A 16,454-nucleotide genomic window follows, 5' to 3' on the forward strand; every position below is an offset into this window, starting at 1 on the left:
TGCCCCCTTCCCCTCCATCAACCTCCAAATTCCCCTCTTTTCTTTGATGGCACCATATTGGATAGATTTCCCAATCATCCCTTCTTGTCCTTCACCACACATACTTCAGCAGTTTTCCAGGCCTGTCTCTCCTACCTCCCCAAACCCTCTTATGACCCCCCTGCTTTAGATTCCCACCACCCTCTTCCACATTTGGTTTTCATTTCTTCTTTCCTAAGCTACTACAAAAGCCTCTACTGGTTCTCCTTCCTCCAGCCTATCTCCTCTCACAGAGCTGCCTAAGGAAGCATCAGAACCCATTCCCCATGACTTCCCTGTTCCCTTCTACCTTTCTGTCTATGACCATGGGAGATGACATATGGCATATGATATAGACTTCTCATTTGTGTCCTGGGAGGTGCATTTTCTCCCTTCCTGGTTTCATTTAGGACTGGACACAACAGATCACAATTGAGCCCTCACACTCTGCCCTGTGACCCCATCTTCCCATTGGCGCGGTTTCTCCCCAACCTGAATGAGGAGGAAATAGCCAGGCTGGTCACCCTTCCTCCTCTTGGGCTCCCAAGCCCCCCAACCCGCTTTGGGTACCTTGTCCCCCTACCCCTTCTCAATTCTCTATTGTTTCTTGACTTCCACTCTTAAAATGCAATCTCTTTGAGGGCAGGGACGTGGGTCCTTTGTTTTTTCTTCTTGCTTGAATTGGCATTCCTAATCTTTATCTTTTATCTTTATCCTTTGTTTTATATCATTAATAAGTTGGACCTTTGATTTCATGTGGCCAGTTATGTGACTGCCCCTCAAAGTGACTGTTCCATCATCATATTCTCTGCCCCCTTCCCCTCCATCTACCTCCAAATTCCCCCTTTTCTTTGATGGCACCCTATTGGATAGGTTTCCCAATCACCCCTTCTTGTCCTTCACCACACACACTTCAGCAGTTCAGCTGTGGGCACATAGTAAACCCTTAATACAATCCATGTTGACCTGACTATCATAGGTGTTATCATTCCCATTGCACAATAAGGAAACAAATACTCAGAGAAATTAAGTGACTGGATTAGGGTTCCACAGCTAGCAAGTGTCTAAATGTGAACCCGGGTTTTCCTGGCTGCGGTCATGTGTGCTTTGTGGCACATGGGACAGGGGAGCGCTGGGGCAGGACAAAGACTTACCCAGCAAAGGAACTGCTGCCTGGTGTGGAGGGAGGGGCTGGCATTTAGGTGGCCCTTTAAGGTTCGAATATAGTAATACTGATAAATGGCTAACACTTACATAGCGCCTACTATGTGCCAGGCACCGAGGTGGGTACTTCATGTTTAACGGTAATAATAGCCATTACCAGTTATCATGATTATTGGCGGCAACCATACCACTCCCTCGCTGTGTGCCAAGGGCTTTCCAATGAATAAGGATGGCACATCTAACATCTATGGAACACTACCAGCCAGGAACTCTGGTAAGTGCCCTCCGTTATTATTAATAAGAACATGAAAAAAGAGTAGTTCTACAGGGCCCATTGTGTGCCAGGGACTGGGCTGAGCACTTCACAATTACTGTCTCACTTGATCCCTGTGACAGCTATTGTTAATCTCATTTTACAGATGAGGAAACTGAGGCAGTCAGGGGTTGAGACTGGCCCAGGGTCACCCAGCTAGTAAGTGTCCGCATTATTGCCTCCTTTGATATATAATATGTGTGTATATATGTGTATATATAACAATTTATAATTATTTATCATTATTATAGCTATTATTCTCAGGCAGGGGCTCCTCGGTCCCACAAATCAAACCTGGGACAGGTAAGCCCCTCACACCTGCTGCAGACCCCCTGCTGGGCGAAACCAGCGCTCTCCTAGCCTGGAATTTCAGGCAGTTACTTTACTTCTCTCCAGCCTCTTCAAGACTTTTTTTTCTTTTCTTGATAGTCCCGCCTATTCGTGCCTCCTGATTGGGTTACACGAAGACACCCTATGTGCTTATTGGCCCAGCAGCCTGCTAGTCTCCGGGCAGCGTGCGCAGGGATGCTTGGGAGTTGTAGTCCCGCTCCCCCTGTAGGCCAGGAGCGGGCTTGCGTGAGTGCGTTGGGAGCCCTGGACCTTCCCCCGGCCCTCCTCGCTTCGGGTGAGCCTCCCTCGCCGCTCCCCAGGGACTCCCAGCGCGCGGGGGTCCTTCTTCCCCCGACCCAAGTAGTCCCCCTTTCCTCCCTGCTGAGAGGCCGGGAGGCCGGGGTGGGGGAGGCGGCGTAGCTGCCAAGTCTCCTTTCTCTCCGCCTTCAGTGAGGGGCGGGGCCTCCCCCCTCCCCCCGCACTCCTGGGGGGCGGGGGGGGCTGCTGGGCCTGGCTTTTCTCTGCCCCCCAGCACCACCCCGGGCGGGGGGCACGGGAGCCGCAGCTTGGTGGCCGTGGGACCCCCCCAGAGGGGTCCTCCCATTTTACAGATGGGGAAACTGAGGGGAGGAGAAGCCCCCGGCCCTGGAAAACCTGGCCAGGCTTGGCCTCTGCTGACCTTCCCGCCCCTTCGTTGTACGGAGCACGGCGCTGCGGGAGGTCAACCTGGAATCTGAACTGGTTTGGAGGACGGCTCTGGAGCCAAGGGCAGCCGCACATTATTAAGCGCCTGCTGTGTGCCAGGCAGAGGGGCACCCAGGGGTCAGAATCCGGGCCTCTGGACGGATGAGGAAACCGAGGGTCAGGTTCGAGGCCAGTAAGTCTGGCAAGTTGGAGCTAGGGCAAGAAGCGCTTAGTAGGCGCCTACTGTGTGCCAGGCGCTGGTCCGGAAGTGGAGGGGTCGTGCACGTGACCTCCCGCGGCCTGCCCAGTGGGGTCCCGTGAGGTCACGCACAGGCCCCGCGCCCCGCAGCACGTTCCCTTTGGAACCCAGGTGGGCAGGTGGGCCTCCTGAGGTGACGTCACCACCGTCCTGAGCGCCCGGCCCTGGATGGGGAGGAGGGGGTGAGGGCAGGCCGTCCACCCCACAAGGCTAAGCCCGGGTGGACGGCCCTCGAAGGTTTTTGGGTCAGAGTCCAACATAGAGTGTGGAAGGAGCAGCAGTCTTCGAGCTGACGGTGAAGTGCCCGTGCCCAGACTGCCCCCCTCTCCCCTGCCCCTGAGCTGCTTTTCTTCTGAAAGCTGGCCGCAACGCCTGCTGGGAAGTGTAGTTCCTTGCCCAGCTCCGCTTCGGGAGCCCGTTTGCTGAATGGCCGCGCGCAGTGTCTGCTGGGAGTTGTAGTCCTGGCTCCAGCCCGCTCAGAAACAGCTGCAAGTGGACAGCTTCTCGGGACTGGACTGGGAGAGTATAGGCTAATCCTCCCCTCCCCCCTCCCCCCTCCCCCCTCCCCCCTCCTCCCCCTCCCTTCCATCCTGACACTGGGGTTACTTGGGTCTTCTTGGGGTTTATTGCCTGCTGTGTCCTGCCTAAGGGACCCAGGCAACCCTCTGGGGTAGGATTTCTTTAATAAATAAATTAACATACTTATAAAGTCTATATAAATAGATTTCCATACACATAAGCATGCACATACATACATACACAGATTTAATATTTTATTTCAATTAAAAAATAAAATACATTTTAACTTAAAATCAATTTTCCCATTAACACAGAAAACCAAAAACCAGGTACCATATGTGTCTTTGGACCCCAACTTAAGAACCCTTGCTCTAAGACTTTGCAATGTCAAAGCTTGAGCCTGAATCTGTAGACAGTGTCCTCCTCTGGAACTTCTCTGCGCCAGGCTGAGTCTCAACCCTCTCCTTATCAATCAGATCAATAACCATCTGTTAAGTGCCTGTTACATGCTAAGCACTGGGGATATGAAAACTGGCCAAAGGCAGTCCCTGCCTTCAGGGTTCTGATGGGAGAGACCACATGCAAAGAAATAGATACAAAGCAAGTTATAGTCAATATAAATAAAGAGGAAATCATTAACACGAGAATTCAAAGGGCTCAGGGGAAGTTTCCTGTAGAAGGCAGGATTTTAGTTGGGACTTAAAAGAGGCCGAGGAGGTCAGAGCCTTGGTCTCCGGGAGTCAGGATTACCTGAATTCAAATTTGGCTTCAAACACCTGCTCCTTGTGTGACACTGGGCAAGTCACAACATCTGGGTTTGCCTCAGTTTCCTCAACTGTGAAACGGAATAATAGCATCTCCGTCGCAGGGTTGTTGTGAGGATCTAAGTGCTTTGCACTATGCCTGGCACATAGTAGGTGTTGTATAAATGCTTATGTTATGTATTATATCCTACGTAATTGTACATAATTACATAAAATATATAATTATATATTATAATATGTGTAAATATATAAATTATATGATGTAATTATATTATAGCTTAAGAAGAGAAAAACAATAAATCTTCTGTGAAGGTGTGGAGGCTGGAAATGGAATATCAGTTGGAACCCCTTTGTGGATAACCTTAAATGCCTGGGCTTGAGACTTGATGCTAGAAGAGCAAGCCATTGGAGGCTTTTGAGCACTGGAATGCCATGGCCAGGCTTTATAGGGGCTCAGATACCTGGGCTCACATACTGCCTCACAGCATCAACTAGCCAGGTCACCCTGACTAAATCACTTACCCTTTCTCTGCCTCAGTTTCCTCATCTGTTAAATGAGGTATTGGACCCCTTGACCTTGAAGTTATGACCCTATGCTTGTATGAAACTTTTTTAAACACAAGGAAGTAATTTGAGAATAGAAAGTAAAGAAACATTAAGGTGTGAAGACAAAGGCTTTTTTAACGGTCATTTTTAAGATGAAAGAGCTCAGATGTGGAAACTGCTTGTAGTGATGTTTTAAGGTTTACAAAGCGCTTAAGTTGTAGGAATGTTATTATTCACATTTTATAGATAAGAAAGCTCTCAAGATAAGGAGCTCAGGGGGTAGGTAGGTAGCTATCCCCAGGTAGCGCCTCTGTTCCATTGAGGTCAGTTTGGGGCAGTGTTCTTAACAGGAGTGGGGGCTGTAAACTTGTGTTTTGTTTTCTAAATATCTTGATAATTGTATTTCAGAATAATCGTTTGGCACATAGTAAGCAAGCATTTAAATGCTTGTAGAATTGTGGACTGATTTCCTTTGTAATCCTGTATCTTTTACTTTATACCTTTAAAAACACGATTCTGAGAAGGGGTCCGTAGGATTCCTGAGACTGGCCAAGGGGTCCAGAGGAGAGGTGAAGAAGCATTGATTTGGGGAGTGGCTTTCACTATGATTCACTTTCCCAGCTTTGTCCTCTTGGTAGCATAAGTACAGAGGTCCCTTGTGCAGTATTTTCCAGGAAAGAAATTAAGTTTACTGTGATTTTGCAAAAGGAATGTCCTTTTTTAGACCTGATGCCCCATTTTTTTGTTAGGAAAATATGGTATAATTGGGGGGGTGTTGAGGACCTGCTATGAAATGTTCCTTTGGCATAGAATTTGGAGCTTGGAGGGACCACAGTGTCCTGTGGTCCAGTTACCTCTTTTTACAAATAAAGAGATAAATTTACTGAATTTAGAGGAAGGAAGTTGCCTAACTGGACACAGTCTCTAGCAAAGCCAGGCTTAGAGACCAGGTTACCTCGACCTCAGTCAAATGTATTTTTCTTCACATGAGGCTGTTTCAGAAAAAATGTAAAGTCTTACTCTGGGGTCCAAGAAATCCATGTTCCACCTATATGGCTTCAGAGTTTGTCTGAAAAAGATGGACTCTTGAGGCTTTAGAGGATTTTGAGTTTGATGAGGCAAGCCTTGAAAGCAAACGTGGGCTTAGGCTGCATTAAAAGAGGCACCAGGTCTTTTGCCAAGGAGGTAACAGCCCCATGGATCCTTTTCTGCCCTGCTCTGCATACATCTGTAGTGGGGGTTTACACCCTTTTTTTCCGCCTTGGACCCTCCCCCTCCCCCAGGCAATCTGGTGAATCCTATGGAGCCCTTTTCCCAAGAGTGTTCTTAAACGTATAATGAATGAAGCAAACATATTTAGTAAGTGACTCCTATGTGCCCTCAGGCACTGTGCTAAGCATTGATAAATACGGTCTTATTTGATCCTTGAAACAACTCTCCTGTGTAGGTCTCATTATATTAGCCTCATTTCATAGATGAGGAAACCGAGACAGAGAGAGGTTAGGTGACTTACCCCGGCTCATACAGGACTAAGTGTCTGAGATGGGATTTAAACTCAGTTGTACCTGGCTTTGTGCTTGGCGCAGTGTTTAGCACATTTGTTGTTGTTTAGTTGTTTTTCAGTCTTGTCTGACTCCATGACCCCATCTGGGGTTTTCCTTGGCAAAGATACTGGAGTGGTGTGCCATTTCCTTCTCCAGTTCATTTTACAGATGAGGAAACAGGCAAATGGGGTTAAGTGATTTGCCCAGGATCACACAGCTAATAATAAGTGTCTGAGGCCAGATTTGAACTCAGGAAAATGAATCTTCCAAAATGACGCCAAGCCCAACACTTTATCCACTACGCTACCTAGCTGCCAAACCTGGCACATATTAGGTGCTTAATAAATGTTGATTGATTGACTCCAGCATAAAACAAAATAATTAGATTACGGAGAAAACCAATTATATTGAAACAGTTCTCAAAATAAAAAAGCAAAGTTCATGGACCCTTCATTTACAATATGGTGATTAGTTTGTGGAATGACATTTTCAGAAGGACATTGGTCAGATGGAGAGGGCCTCCAGGATAATGCTCTGCCTTCCTGTGAAGATGGATCAAAGAAACTGATCCCAGAGAAGAGAAAACGGGAAGGGGGGGAGATATATTAATAATAAACTGCCAAGGGCAGAACCAGGAGCAGGAGGGGGACTTTACAAAGAGGCTTAATTCCCGGAAAGCCTTCCCAACTATAGAGGTCTCCCAAAGTGGGATGGCCTTCCTCCATGATAGTGAGTTCCCTGTCCTTGAAGGTATTCCCCTTAAGGCTGGATGATTTCTTTTTGCAGAAGGGCTTCTCCATCAGGTGTGTATGGGTTGGACTACATGGCCTCAGAGGCCCCTTCCTTCTCCTTCAGAGGTTTGAGATTCTGCAGCTTGGTTTCTGGCAGCCTCTGGGAGGTCTGCAGCTCCTGGCTGTGTTTTGGCTTCTCAGCCTGCTGGGAATAAATGTTCCATTTTTACTTGAGCTGTTCTACTGGTGTCTGCGACTGGAGGAGAGGACTCCATTGGCTTTGGAGTTCCTTGTGTGCTTGCTTTCCCTTTCCTCCCTGCAGCTGTGTCCTTGCAGGTCTGTTTTCCTGGCTAGGTTGGACCACGCCTGGCCTTCCTTTCTTTCTGTTGCCCAGAGCAACTCTGCTCTTTTCCGAGACTGACTTCGGTTCTTGGAAAGTACTTACAGCCTTACATCTCCGGGGATTTGCCTTGTCTGTTCTCACCTGATTTGAGAGGCAGCATGGCAAGAATGGATAGGATGCTGGACTTAGAGTGCGGAAGACCTGTGTTCAAGCTCCACTCACATACTTCATAGCTGTGTGACTGGTCAAGTCACTTGACCTTTGCTTCTATAAGATGAGGGGGTTTTGACCTCTAATGTCCCTTCCCTCTCTAAATTTGTGATTCTACTATACTGATGACCAGATGTTAGATATACATGCATGCATGGAAGTCCAGTGTCTTCCAAATTCCCCAGCTGTATACTGAGGGGAATGGATTGGAGGACATTATGGGGCCTCTCCCCCTTCTAAACCTATTGCTCCAGCAGTGGGATGTGCCAGCTACAGAAGATAACATGATCCTGGGCTGTTTTAATAGGGGCATCACTTCCAGCAACCCATACATAGCCCCTGTTAGACTTCAGGTAGAGATCCCCCCCCAACAAACCTTCTCATGAGATCCTCCATCTCCCATCTCCCACTATTTCCACTGGCTGTTGTCCCATGCCTGGAATGCTCTCCCTCCTTATCTCCTCCTTGTTTCCATGGCTTCCTTCAAGGCTTGGCTAAATTCCTACCTTCTGCAAGAAACGTTTTCTATTCCTGTTTAATCTTAGTGCCTGTCCTCTGTTTCCCTTTCTCTGTTTCATCCTGTATTTTTCTTCTTTGTACTCACTTTGTGTGGTATTTGTCCTTGTATGCAGAGACTTCCCCTCCTCACTTCTGTATCCTGAGCGCTTAGCACAATGCCTGGCACACAGTAGGTGATTAATAAATGCTTTTTGACTTCTAGGTATCATGGTTTAAGAAGAATATGGACAAACTACAGAGTGTTCTGAGAAGTAGCTGGGATGGTGAAAGACCCTGTGTCCTTCTGTTTGCTTATGGTAGCCCTCTTTGGACTGTGAGCTCCTTGACGGAGGGACTTTCTGTTACCTCTTTTTGTGTCCCTTGCACTTAGCACAGGGCCAGCCTATTGCAGGTGCTTCATCAATGGTGGTTGAATTGAATTGAATGGAAAGACCTAGTCATATTTAGCCTTCAGAACAAAAGACTGGAGGGGGTGGAGGAAGTAATATTTGTCTTTAAAGCATGGAGTAGGGGGTCACCTTGAGGGCCAAACTAGGAGCAGGGAGGCCATTGCTAAGAGGATGTTTTGGCTTGATGTCAGGAAAGAACAATTCCGACTTTCCAAAAGTGGGAGGACTGTGTTTGAGAGGCTCCCGCTCCTTGAAGGTCTTCAAGTGGGGACTGGACGTTCTTTAGGCAGGATGTTGTAGTGTGGATGGGACTGGCCTTTTCAACTCTCATAATCTGTGATTCTAGGACCAAGGCCTGGTACTGAGTCTGGATTCCTAAATGGAAAAATCCCAATTGAAGGATAAAATAAGTCTCCAAGATAAAAACCTGAGATCATAGGTTCAGGTGATTGCCCATTCAGATGCCATCCTGTCCTCAGACAATAGATTTAGGGTTGAAGGGATCTCACAGGCCATCTCTTCTCTCCTTTTACTCCCTTCTTTTTCCAGAGAGGCACCGAAGTTGAAAGGGGTTGAATTATTTGACTAGGTCACACAGCACTTTGTGGCTAAACCAAGATTCAAATCCAGGCCATTCGACTCCAAATTCAGTGCAATTTCTGCAGCAACTGCACTTGGTAGGACATTAACAGAGCTGCTTTTGTGTACGCAGAGATAATTAAATGATCCTCCGCTCTCCTACAGAAGAGATTATTTCTGCATAATTGCATAATAGAGTAATAACTGTGTGCATCTCTGGCTAAATGGTCCTGGGGGCAGTTCACAAGCCATGCTTGGGAGAGGCAGATTTTAGTCTGTGTTGTCTAAGGTCAAGCAACCAGAAGACAGACTAATGAACCCGAGTGAGCATTCATCAGGGCTCTTGGGCTCCCACCCACGTGTCTTTACTTAGAATATTAGGGCTGGAAAGGACCCTAAAGATTATCCAGCCCAATACCTTCATTGTCCAGATAAAGCACCTTCATCCCCAATTTTCTCTTTTAATCCAGAACTGAAGCCTTTAAATTTGAGCTGTTATAGGTTATTTCTCCTTTATCATCCATGATGTGAAGAAAATCCTTGAGCTCTTAAAGCTCGTGATTCTTGGAGGTCATTCTCTCCCTTGGCCTTCAAGGGCTTTTTGTCTCTTTGGCCGTTCCAATATCTGTGTCCTGCGGGATGTGGGAGATTGATTTCAATATGTTGGGTAGTTGTTCCCTGTTCTAAAGTAATAATAATAATGGCTGACATTTGTAATAATGCTGGAAGGTTTACCAGGTGCATTCCATGTTTTCTCATTTGAGTCCAGCAGCTGCTCTGTGATAATGGCACGCAGGTATTATTAGTCTCCTTTTGTAGATAGAGAAACTGACCTTCAGTGAGGCTGTGACCACTGTGGAAGTATCAGAGGCGAAACTTGGTCCTCCGGCCTCCAAGGGCAGTGTTCTATGACACCCTCCCTCCCCATAATAAACTCAAATGTGAAAACTCAGATTTACTGAACAGACTTAATGGAGTTGACAATTACTGACTTTACAAAATAACCTACCAATTGGAAAATATAAAATGCTATTTAAAACAAAAAAAAGACCTACCATAGGATGCATTTAATTAGCAAATTCTCAGAGACAGGAATAGGAATTGTGCCTATGCTTTCATTGATATAAGGAACTTCCAGTGAGGAAAGGACCTCTACCAATGCTAAATATCACCCTCTCTGGAATATAAAATCTTAGAGAATTGCCTAGAAAGGTGAAGAAATAACTGGCCCAGAGCCAAATGGCCAGCATGTGTCAGAAGTAGTTCTTGAATTTGGGTCTTCTTGGCTTCAGGCCCACTCACTAATCCCTTCTCCATGTTGCCTCTCTTATATAATAGGTATTTAATTAGTGCCTGTTGAGTTGAACTGAATTTAAGGTGGGTTAAGGGCTAGACTGAATTATATCTAAGGCCCTTTGGATTCTTTGCCCATTATTAGTCAATGGAGTTAGAAGACTTAGTTCTGCTACCTGGGTGACCTTGAATAAGTGAATTCGTTTCTGCAAGTCACCATTTGCAAAATTGAGGTAATTGTGTGTATACAACCTATCTTCTGTGGAACAGGGGGAAAGAGGGTGAGATTTGGAAACCAGTGGCCCTGGGTTCGATGTTGACCCTGAACGTGTTTCCTATGTGGATTCATTTTCCTTTGTATGCTTCTTTGTTATAAGGAATGATTAGGCTGGATGATAAGGTCTCTTCCCTTTCTAAATCTGTCATCTACTTGCTTCCCATATGACTTTGGGCAAGACATTTAACCTCTCATTCTGAGTTCTCATCTCAAAATGAGGGGTTTGGCTTAGATGACCTTGGAAGCCCCTTCCACCTATGATTCAGAAGACCTATGCATGAAAACTGATGCTATGCACTCTTCCAACATCATTATGACCTATTAATATTTTATTTACTGTATGTGTGTAAGGTTTAGAACTCCAGTATGTAAATTTAAGCAGCATGGATATAAAAATATATGCCAGCCGATGCAAATGTGTCTCCTTAGATTAGACGGGAAAATCTGGTAGCCTTAAAATACCCTATAATGTCTATTTTTAAGAGTAGGAATTTGCATCAACTTTTTTTTCCTGATTGAAATCTGTCCATCTAACTTGTTCATGATTACTTCTTTTGTATGTTGTTTGGATGTGGATGGGTGGTTTTCTAATCAATGAACTAATATGGAATAAATTCTGTAGGCCATGAGTAAGATACAGAAGAGAAAGGGTCAAGGTAATGGTTGGTTATTGGCCTTGGGGAGGGCTAAGTAGTAGCTGGGAATTGGAACTTACCCGAGATTGTCAAAGCATTCTGTACCTGGGCAGGTGGAAGCAGTCATGGAACCTCACAGCAGGAAGGGAAGGGACCTCATAGGGCTACTCTGCATCATTCCTGAAAAGCTATAGAGATGCCTTGGGTGAGCATAGGATCATAGGATCACAGGTCTAGAGACAGAAAGGGAGCTCAGAAATCATCTAGTCAACCCTCTTCCCCATTTTATAGGTGCAGAAACTGAGACCCAAGGAAGTTAATTGACTTGGACAAGGTCACATAGAGTCAATTCCTTCATTTTGCAAATGAAGCCCTGCCAGGTTAAAGTTTATTTGTTCAAGGTCCCATAAGGAGTAAGAGACACAGCCTCTTTAGATTCCAGGTGGGGGGCTCTTTTCACTGCAGCACACTGCCAGAACTCTGGGGGAACATTGAAAAGTTCCTTCAGTGGTTTACCTGAACGGGCTTTAAGGCTAGCTACCAGGGCCCTGAGTCAACTCGAGTCAGTCTTTACCTTATGTTTTTTTTTTTTAAAGATTACATTTATCTCTGCTCACTTCTCCACATATAATTTAAAAGCATTAACAAAAAACACACAAACACAATCACAACCCCTCCCCCCATCCTAGTTTCCAGAGAAATGAAGTTATCTGCTGGAAGGGACCCAGCCTTCTTGAAGAGGTTTAAATAGTTCTTGAGATCAAACAATAGAACCATCCTTGCCTTTAACAGACTTGTTAAATTCCACTTTAGAAGTCTCTGAAACAAAGACCTTCCCAACAGGCATCCTGTTAAAGATATCGTTCTTACTTTTCACAAGGCTCTTCCCCCCTCCTCCTTTCTCTTCCTCCATTTCTGGGTATAATAATTAAGCAAATTTGATTTGCTTCATTTCAGGGGCATTTTGGGCATTTCATGTTCTCTTAAACCTTTAAAACACCTCTCCTTACCCCTGCTGTGGAAAGAAAACGTGGCCCATGCTTCAGTATAGATGGATATATGTAAGTATGTATATTTAAAACCTTATATCCTGTGTCCAAGTGTGTTCTTGGCCTGAATTTATATTGCTTGGCATCACAATTCTATTTTTTTCTCCTATTTCCTGGACTGCCTTACTCACCGGGAGGTCATTTCACAGTGTGGTAGCTTTATTTTCCTTCTGTGTTAGATCCAGAGAGAGAGATCACTGGAGACTTTTGCTTGGAGGTTTAATACAGTTTTAAAGGTATTTTATGGGCATGCAAGAAATCTCTTTCATGCTAAATAAGTGGGAATGAAAAAACCCAAATCTGAAAGACTATGCTTGCAAAAAGCAACTAGGAATATGTTGATGAATTCTGAAATTTATAAACTCACTGAGACTTTTTTTATACATGTTTATTAGTATCTCTTGTTATGGATTTGCCTCTTTTTATTAACAGCCAGATTACCATTAAGTTTCAGTAGATCTTGCATTTTCTTGGACCCAGTGCTTTTTGAGCTAAAACCTATCATAGATAATGTTGAAGCGCCGGGACTCCCTGATGAGGGCTTAATGTACGCATATTTTAGTTGGCCACAGATTGGGAGGGAGTATGGTTTGCAGTACTTTAATCACTGAAGTTTGTAGTATGTGATGAGAATGGAATTTTTATTATGTGCTGGACCAAACCATGCCTCCTATGTCCTCAGTATTAAAAAAAAAAAAGAAAAAAAAGGACTCATGGTGGTCTCTCCAGCGGATAAAACAGCATAAAACAGCTGGATATTCTGGAGACCAAGTGAGACACAATGATTTAACCATCAAACAATAACAGTAGACTGATCCTATCGGTGACAGGGATGGATTGATTGCTCTGAGACTTAGCTCCGAATTTAGGATCAGAAGGAATGCCAAGGAATGGGACAACAGATTTAATCCCTAGAGAGTGGCAGGACCCATCCACCCCAGTGGTTTCATACTGTAGATTCATTTTATATTTACTTATTGTAGATGCCCATTGTATTGTAAATGCACATAATATTTACATGTTTTTCTCCCAATCCCCCCAACCCAATGTAAAATCCTTGAGAGCCGTTCACAGCCTGGCTCCGCACTACCTTTCCATCCTTCTGATACATCTATCTCCATCATTCATTTTATGATCCTGCCCATTTTATGATCCTGGCCTTCTTCCTTTTCCTCATGGGATATTTCATCTCCTGTCCGCTCCCCATAACTTTTCACTGACTAATCCCTAAGCTTGGAATACTCTCCTTTTTCTTAGACTCCTTGGTTTCCTTCAAAGCTCTTTTAAATGCCGTTTCCTTATTTTGTACCTATTTACTTCTATGTCTGCATGTTGTCTTCCCCCATATATTCCATTATCTAACATTCCTCTCACTTCACCTCTAATGGCTTTCTAGCTTGTGGATTCCAAGCTGGAATGGTCTTCAAGAACTCAGGGCAGCCTTCTCTCATGGCCCAAACTATATTGTTAATAGGAACTCCTTCAAGGTTGGCTTGACCTGAAGACCCATTTATTTCTTGCTGATCAATCAGTCTGTGCCCCATAGGTAAGATGTCCAGGTATGCCACCTTTGTGTACTTAGTCTGTTTTTTCCCTTTAAAGAACAATGACTGCAATATGGCAGCATTGTACTATTTCCATGGTACCTCCTAATTGTCATTTGAAGCATGAAATAAATTCATAGGACATGGTTTGAATCTATGTCAAGTTCTCTGAAAATGCAGATAGAAAGTTATAGTACAAAGAGTTGATTTTGGTTAAACTTGGAGGGACATAAATGAGAAAACAAACTAATCTCAGAACTATAATATTTAAATGACTTCTCATAAACACTTAAGATTCTCATTAGTCTAACATCAGAAAATTATGAATATTAATGTTTGTCATCAAAGAAAAGCTTGAATATCAAAGCAGAGTAAACAACAGTTTTATTTCAAGGATTACATAACACGAATGCATTTTTAATTGGACACCCCCATCCTCCTCCAATCTCTTTTTATTAGGAATTCTCTCCGGAAAAGTGTCAAATTCTTTGTAGCTAGTACACAGACAACAACAATAATTTGCATGGAGACATGCAGGGCCTGAGTTATTTGTAGATTTAGTTGGTTTAGTTGGAAGACCATGTTGTGTTAATGTTGACTGGCTATGGGAGCTGACCCCAAATCACTCCTCCCTTGCAGCAGGACCACTGTCATATGATTGTTCCAAGTTGATGAGGAAATGGAACATGGCCCTCCTAGGCTGTGCCACATTCTCTCCCAGTGCTTCTTCTCTCCCTCTATTGTACCTTTCTACCCTTAAGAGGTTGCTGCCCAAAGAAGGTTCTTCGTCGTGGGCACATATGTGTCTCTCCTCAGCCAGCAAGAGGAGGAGGCAGAGGGAGAGGGCACTCCTAGGCTGCCATTACTATCTCTGTCCCTTTTAACTTTCTTAATTTGATGATATCAGGGGAGAGGAGTTAGGGCAAAGAAAGCTCATGGTAAGAAGTCAGGATAACACAGTGGAAAGAACATTTAGATTAGGAACCAGGGGACTGCTATTACTCGATTCTGTGACCTTGGATTTTCCATTTAACCATTTGGGACATTATTTTCCTCATCTTCATCAGGGGGTAATTGGAATAGAGAGTCTTTAAGTTAGGTGATGGAGTGGATAGATTGCCAACCTCCGGAGTCAGGAAGACCTGAGTTTAAATCCAGCCTCAGATGTTTGATGTCTGTATGATGCTGGATAAGTCACTTTATTCCATTTGGAGAAGAAAATGGTGAATCACCCCAGCATCTTTTCCAAAAAAACCTCCATTGGGGTCAAAAAGAGATGGACACAACTGAAAAAAACAATTGAACAACAAAAACCAACAAATTCATTTCTCATGTTGAATCTCTCTGGTGCTATGGTCACCATAATAAGCTACAGGAAGCTTACCTGCTGTCTGTCAGCTCCAGAGGGAAAAGAGTCTGGACCTCTTATTTAAGAGAAATAATGCCCTTCATATGTGTTCAATGCCCAATAAGTATTTGTTAAATGAATTGGCAAGAATATTGAGAGAGTATGTCTGTGTCTTCCATTAGGATCCACAAGTGGAATGTAAGTAACTTGGGGGCAGGGATCATTTTATTTTCGTCTTTTTATCCTGGCCAGCATTAAGCACAGTACCTGACCCTTACTGGGTTCTTAATAAATCTTTGTTGATTTTTTATGTGCTAGGAAATACTTAGAATTAAAATCTTCTCCTTCTAAACTTGTGATCACAATGAGCATTAATTGAATGACTTTACATTTTGACTCAGCCCTGTGATCTGGGCATTCTTTACTCCTGGTGAGGAAACTCTCTCTAACAGTATAAATCATCTATTGTCCTCTGTGGTTTGGGTGTGTGTTCGTCCTTCGTTGCTGAAGAAGACCATGCCATCAGAGAAATGATGGCATGACTTGCACTTGACTTTGTTTTTGAGTGAAGGAGGGCTGTGCAGGTCACCAGCCTCACTTCTCCTCCAGAGCCATCTGAATCCAGTGACCAGATATTTATTGGCATGACTGGAGATGACCAGGATGAGGCAAGTGGGGTTAAGTGACTTGCTCAAGGTCACACAGCTAGTGAGTGTCAAATGTCTGAGGTGAGATATGAACTCAGGTCCTCCTAACTCCTGCACTGGTATTCTGTCCACTGCACCACCTAGCTGCCCCTCTTGTCCTCTACTTGATAGTTTGGAAGAGTTTTCTGAGAAATTACGACTGCCACAAGATCACATATCCAGCAGGTGTTGGAGGTATGCAGTTTTTCAAACTCTGGGGGACAGCCTTCTATTACAAAAGATTCCCTTTCAAGTAATGATAACTAAATTCTTGAAAATCAGCTATAGTATGTAACAAAAGTTCAAGGTTTCATATAAAATCCTCTTTTTTTGTTTCTTGTACATTGAAATGTTTGAGTTTGTTGATGGTTGTTAAATTCAATAATTTATACTCTAACTTGTATTTTTAATATGCTGAATTCTCATTACACCAGCATTCTGAAGATCCATACCCTGGAATTGAACATGTTACAATGAAATCTTTCTATCATTTGTGGTAATAACCCCCTCGGAGAGAATTCTAGATTAGACTCACTCTACTGGATTATAGCCAGAAGTATTCTTAATAAATGATTCATTATATATGTAACATACTGCCCCTTTCCTATGTGAACAGATTGGCTGCTGAAAGGGGCAGAACAAGAAACTTTGTTTATTTGAAAAACGGATGAAGTCTATCTGTGAAGAACTACTGTAATCTCAGACAAAAT

At 44.1% G+C, this 16,454-nt stretch overlaps 1 protein-coding gene across 5 annotated transcripts in view; it reads left to right on the forward strand.

The window, feature by feature from the left end:
- The first annotated feature begins 2,023 nt into the window (after positions 1–2,023).
- FHIT (fragile histidine triad diadenosine triphosphatase) overlaps positions 2,024–16,454 on the forward strand; it is a 1,742,479-nt gene continuing 1,728,048 nt past the window's right edge. For 3 of the 5 annotated variants that reach the window (XM_072598793.1, XM_072598791.1, XM_072598794.1), the window contains exons 1-2: positions 2,035–2,120; positions 12,075–12,178. The gene's annotated coding sequence lies outside the window, so the exon portion shown is untranslated. Of the gene's footprint in view, positions 2,121–12,074; positions 12,179–16,454 lie in introns of all 5 variants that reach the window. The other 2 variants (XM_072598790.1, XM_072598792.1) reach the window with 1 other exon arrangement.

This window comes from Notamacropus eugenii, chromosome 3 (genome assembly GCF_028372415.1).
Source record: "Notamacropus eugenii isolate mMacEug1 chromosome 3, mMacEug1.pri_v2, whole genome shotgun sequence".
NCBI lineage: Eukaryota > Metazoa > Chordata > Mammalia > Diprotodontia > Macropodidae > Notamacropus > Notamacropus eugenii.